We start from the raw sequence: 5,970 nt of genomic DNA, 5'->3' as shown, positions 1-5,970 counted from the left end.
TTTAGTTGTCCAGATAATTTCTTTCTATTTTTTTAGTAGAGATGGGGTCTCACTCTTGCTCAGGCTGGTCTCCAACTCCTGAGCTCAAACAATCCGTCCGCCTTGGCCTCCCGGAGCGCTAGGATTACAGGCGTGAGCCACCGCGCCCGGCCCCACTTTCTCTTTTAAGTAACAAAACCATCAGAATTATCTTTAGCTCTTCCTTGCTCACTGACCAACTTCAGGTTTACAGTTTTATCCCAGACACCTAGACCTCTGCTGAGTTCAACAGCACCTGTTATGCTTGGGAACCAAAGCTAACAGCTATATGGGCTTTGAGGGTTCATATGTATTATTCAGTGCAATTCTCCCCCAGCCACAAAAAATAGAGAAGTAGTTCTCACTGGCTGCTCAATAGGAGTATCTGGTGGCTTTTTCAGTTACTGATGATTTGGTACTTACCTAGACCAATTGAAGAAAAATCTATAGGGGTTGCTCAGGCATGGGTATTTGTAAAAAATTCCCAGATGATTTTAGGACAGTGGAAAACTACTTAGGTGGATATTGCTATCCTTGCTCTATAGATGATAGATTGAGTCAGTTGCCTAGGATTTGAGGTTACATATTTCCTATGTGGCAGAGCTAGCATGGAGACAAAGATCTGTCTAATGTCAAGTGCACGAACATCCTTAACCACTGAGCTGAGCTGACTCCTCAGAATGTAAGTTTCATGAGGGCAAAACCATGTCTGTGTAATTTTCACTGCACTTTCAGTGTGCAACACAGTGCCAGGCGCGTGTTGGGGGGTATCTAATAAATGTTGTTGAATGAATGAATGAAATATTAATAAATCAGTAAGGTATTCCGCATTGCATTTTTCCTTGACAATGTCCCCAGGACCCTGTAAGAATACACTGAATCTTTTGTAAGTCTACCTTTTTGTCTCTTCCAAAATGCCATCTGCTCAGTTCTCTCAGCACTTGACTGAGACATCCCCTAATTCAGTGGCTCAGTTAGCTCTTCAGCTCCACCTGCTGATGCCTCAACACAGAATGGGCTTTCCCAACTTCCTGTTTGAGGGAATCCAGGAAAATGTACTATTTATTAGGAGACCTGTGAAATCTGGCATTTGAGAAGATAGTTTGACTCTCTTCCATTGAACAAGAGTGAGAAATGCTGGTTACCCCCTGAAATGAAGGTTTTCATAGGCTGCCCTGATTACTGTGAAGACTGAGGAAGGGAAAGGAAGCAGATGGCTAGGGCTGTTTCCATGCTTTGAATCCAGCTGATTAATCTTACCTTTCTATTTTTAAATTTTTTACTGGAATAGATAATATACATACAGAAGAGTACACATATTTTGCCATTGCCTTTGCAATTTAAATATACAGAGTCAAGTCACACGGGTAATCTCTCATAAGGTAAGTGATTGATTGTCACCATGCTAAGAACTGGAACAGAGCAAATGCTGAATGTAAATGCAGTGTTGTGTGGAGCCTTCAGTATCTCAACTGCTGCTGTCCCATGAGTGGCTTCCCTCAGGTTGCTGCAGCAGGACGGGGAGCTTTCAGTGTAGTCTGCTGAGCTCTGTCATTTTTTCGCCTCTTACTGTCACATGAGTTGCTCACTTGATCCACAGTCATGACTGAGTGTTGAGTAGCATTTTACTCAATGCTTCATATATTCACAAGATATCTGCCAACTTTCCCAGACCCTCAACTTTAGTAAGTTTCCTAGCAATCTCACTAAGGGTGAGCACAAAAACTAGGTTGAGCTCTGGTTTAGAGCATGAGCGAACTTTCCTAATTTTCAACCCAGTTCTGATGGGTCCATTCCACTGCTGTACACGTGAAAATTGTCTAAAACATTTTCAATTCCTAGAAGGCCTTCATAGTCTTCTCAAAGTTTGTACTTTTTTTTTTTCTTTCACTGGAAGGCATATTCTGATCCTCTTATAGGGAGCAAGGCTCTTGTCCCCCTAAGATTTGCAGAAAAATCACTGGCATGAGGCAGATTGATTAATAGGAGGGAAAAGATACAAATTTATTGAATGTGTCTACTCAGGAACCCTCAGAATGAAGATTCAACTCCTCAGCAGGATTCAGAAGTTTATATGCCTTTCTGGTAAAATTGGTTGTGGGAGGAGGGAAAAGAGGATTCTGTCCAGGTTCAATAAGGGATTGCTAGGGAGGATGGCTGGAGGGTAACAAAGATTAACTGGTACATAATTCTCTATGAAATTCAAATGAGTCTGAGAGAGGGGACATTATCTTCTTTAAGAATCTGTTCAGGTGTGGTCACATTCCTGGTCTTCTGGGGAGGGAAAGAAAAGAACAGTTGTTCTCCTAGATGGGTCTGTATCTCAGACAGATAAAGAAACTTCAATGATTTGGGGACAGCCCATGGTGAGGGAAGAGGTCAGACAGATCTTGAGCCTTCTTCAGTCAGTCCGGTATGTCAAAATGCCATATTTTGGGGTAAAATATTTTTAATTTCCTTCATCAGCCATTGTTCCCTAACTTCCTATTGCTATAAATTGCCCACTGCTTAAGTGTCACATCTCCTCGACAGATGCAAGATTTGTGACTTCCCCAACTGCTTCTACAGATAACATTGCTATTGCAAAACCTAAGACTGGTCTTTGAGATATCTTCCAGAGTTTGCATTGGGAGGTGGTGGGGCGGGGGGTACAACTGACATCAGCTGGACCAGTGGCCATGCATGGGAAGAGATCCAACAAGTCTTGGCAACCACCTACCCAGACAATTTCTGCTTCCCAATTTCTTCTTCCCCAGCCAATCAGCAGACCCAATTCCCTAGCCCTTTGTTCACTAAACCAACTTTAACAATCTTTTTTTTTTTTTTTTCAACTTTAACAATCTTAGCTCCAAAATTCTCAAGGAATTGGACTGAGAAATTACTTCCAACTCCTTACCTGGAGTTAAACTCTCTGCTGCAACTCCTGCTGTCTCAGTATATTGGCCTTTACCTGGGCAGTGGGCAAGGGACCCCATCTGGTGGTAATAGGGAATTCAAATTATTTGGTAGTATTCAAGTTTAGTAGATCACATATTTTTTAAAATAAACAAAATTTAAGGGTGTAAATACTTTTAGAATTAGCCAAATCTGGGTTAAACTTCCCTTGCCCCATACTTTTCGAAACAGTCAATGGGGCTAATACCACGTACCTTCAGGCTGTGTGGTTAGAGACAGAGAATGTCAATATGGGTCTCCTCTCCCTCTGCACCCTAACGTCTTGAGAACACGTGTTACTAGAACGTGGCAGAGTGCTCAGCTCTCAGTGAAATGCAATGAACTGGACAAAAAATCAGTCTGGGGAAAAAATCAACAGATAAGGGATTTTCATTTAATTATATTTACACAAAATGGAATTTGACATTTAGCCTGCTTTTTGCTACTTGGGACTCCCACTTCATTTATGCTCACCTTACTCTGCCTTTGTTCTCTGGGTGTAGATAAAGGCTTCCCTGAGTGTCTCAGCACTTGGTGGTTTAATGAGTGATCTGGAGAAAGGCCTGCCTCTGGCTTGGTATTGCTGTTTTCTCCTCTAGCTCTGTTTCACTGGGGAGTTCTGAGGGGGTGGCAAGTGAGAATAAGAAGTGGAGGGGCCCTGACTCAAACATGATAGAGTGTGAGATTTGTTTTTCTCACTTTAATATAATAAACTCCCTCAGGGTCTGAGTTAGCATCACCATTTTTTCTTAGTCTGCTGTGTGAAGGCTGCCGTCCCTGTATGGGGAGATTAATGCCACCTTTACTATAAATAATCAGGATGAAGGAATTCATCAGGGATGCTTCAGAATTTGCTGGGCTTAGAAATTTTCCCCCAGGTTTGGAACTCTAGAGCCACAGAGATCATAAGAACTGAGCATGAGAGAGTCTGGTCCTGAAGAGAGAAAGCAAATAAATGTTTGTAACTCTTTCTGTGCTGGGGTAGGTATAAAAATTACTTAATGTGCTTTGAAGTCCTTTCTTAGCAATCAGAGATGGAGGTTGCCATAGCTCTGCTGTCGCTGTGGCAGAGGTGGGGTGGTGTGGAGCTGGAGAAGTAGGGGAGTGGACTACAAAGATTGATCACTGTAATCTGAGTAGCTTAACACATCATGCCCATCATGCCCATGTAGCCCAAGGCTCTTCTTGGGACTGGCACTACCATCACTCTTGGTGAGTCAATCTCTCGAGTGCACAACATGCAGAAGTCTTTGGGACAAGGGTCCTTGCACTCTGGACTGCTGGGCTACTCAATCTGCTGTGTTCTTGGTTAATATTCTCAAGGATCTAGAACTACATTATGTTTTTCTAGAGCTTGAGGGCACACATATCTCCCCTTTTGCCCTTCTCTCCTTTGTTTTCCAGCTTCTTCTAACTGTTAGGACACTACATGGATATGGGCCCTACGTGGACATGGGCCTCCCAGATCCCCCTTGAGGAAGGAATGTCTTCCCAGCAGCTGGGCTTGCAGGCAGCAGCCAGCCTCCAGCCCTTAGCCCCTTCGTTGTCTGCCTCAGCTAGAGAGCCAGGGGGCCGCCCTACCTGAGGGCGCAACACTCATCATTCACAGGCAGCCCACGTCTAAGCAGGGCAGGGACATAAAAACCCAGCCGTTTCAGCCTGACACAGAAAACTGTGGTGGGAAATATGCATTTCAGAGCTCCCCACTGGTTTGGCCAAGACTTCACTGGACTTTCTTTGAAGTTTGACTTCTCCCACTTCCTTTCAGAGGTGCTGAACCCCAATCAACATCTCCACCCCCAACTCCACCTCAGTGACAGTTTCTGAAGAGCCCTGCCTTCCGTGACTTTGTCTCACTGGTAGGTGCTAGCCTGCCTGGTAGCTTGGGAGAGTTCTATGTTCAGTCTTCCAAACTTTACCCTTGATATATAAACAGTGAGTTTTAGGTTTTAGAAAATGCTTCTTTCCTTCCACAAATCTTGGCTTTCAAAACTGTTTTCCTCTATGAACAGAAGAAAAAAATTGCATTTGAAACTCAAAGTTGAGGAATGACTCCTTTGTTCTAGGCTGTGGCTGCCCTTTACTTGAAGCAATAAATGCCATCGATTCAATGGGCGGGTAACCACAGGGCAAACGGAAATGTAAAACACGTTGGAAAGTATTTTGAAAACATCATCTCCATTATATCTATATTAAAGAGTTTTGTAAACTCCGGAGCACCAGGCAAATGTAGGCCGTTGTGGGTAGAAGAGCTCTGTCCCCTCAGCCGTGTTGCCTGCCATCCACTGAACATGGCCTCATCTTCTCTTCCTCAGAGACTCGGCCGTTCCGGGTAGTTTGGAAGGCTGGGATGTGTAGACGGGATGAAGCAGCCCGTTTCTCGTGCACCATGCTTTCTATTCTCCTTTAAACTCGCGCTTATTTTTGTGGCTCTGGAGGATCTTCCGATCCTGAAATTTTCAAATTTTCATCCTGGATGCAAAGGGAACAAGAGGTTCAGTTTCAAAGGGCAGGCTCTCTTTCTGTACCTCCTGTGCTTACCTTTTGAGCATGACTGGGAAGCCATTAATTTGTCCTGCAGGTGGACTCACACTCCTGTCACTGTAGGGTGTGACCATTGGAGAGCCTCAAATGACAAGCCGCCTTGGATTCCCTTTCGAAGGAATGCGGCTTCATCGCAACACTCAGCGTTCCCCCAGCACCCATTCCCTTAGCGAACTGGCCTCCTCTGAGGGGGGTCGCCGAGAAAAACATGAACAGGGGCTGCAATGAGGTTGGGTCTCTCAGAGGACTGTGCTTCTTGCAGACCTGATCTTTATGTGCCTGGGAATCTGAAGCAGAGGTCAGACGTTCCACCCAAGTCTCAAGTCTCACATTCCTTAAGACCCACAGTTTTCTTTTAAAAAATGTTGTAAAAGTCAATTGGCCCTTCAACATGGCAGAGTAGAAGTTTCCTAAAAAAATATAATTATTAATAAAAATAGCTTTTTTGAGCATCCACCATGAGCCATGCACTGC

The sequence above is a fragment of the Propithecus coquereli genome, unplaced genomic scaffold (genome assembly GCF_000956105.1).
Source record: "Propithecus coquereli isolate 6110/MARCELLA unplaced genomic scaffold, Pcoq_1.0 Scaffold3, whole genome shotgun sequence".
NCBI classification, from domain to species: Eukaryota; Metazoa; Chordata; class Mammalia; order Primates; family Indriidae; genus Propithecus; species Propithecus coquereli.
The sequence above is the reverse complement of the archived record's forward strand: the minus strand, read 5'-3'. Positions refer to the sequence as shown.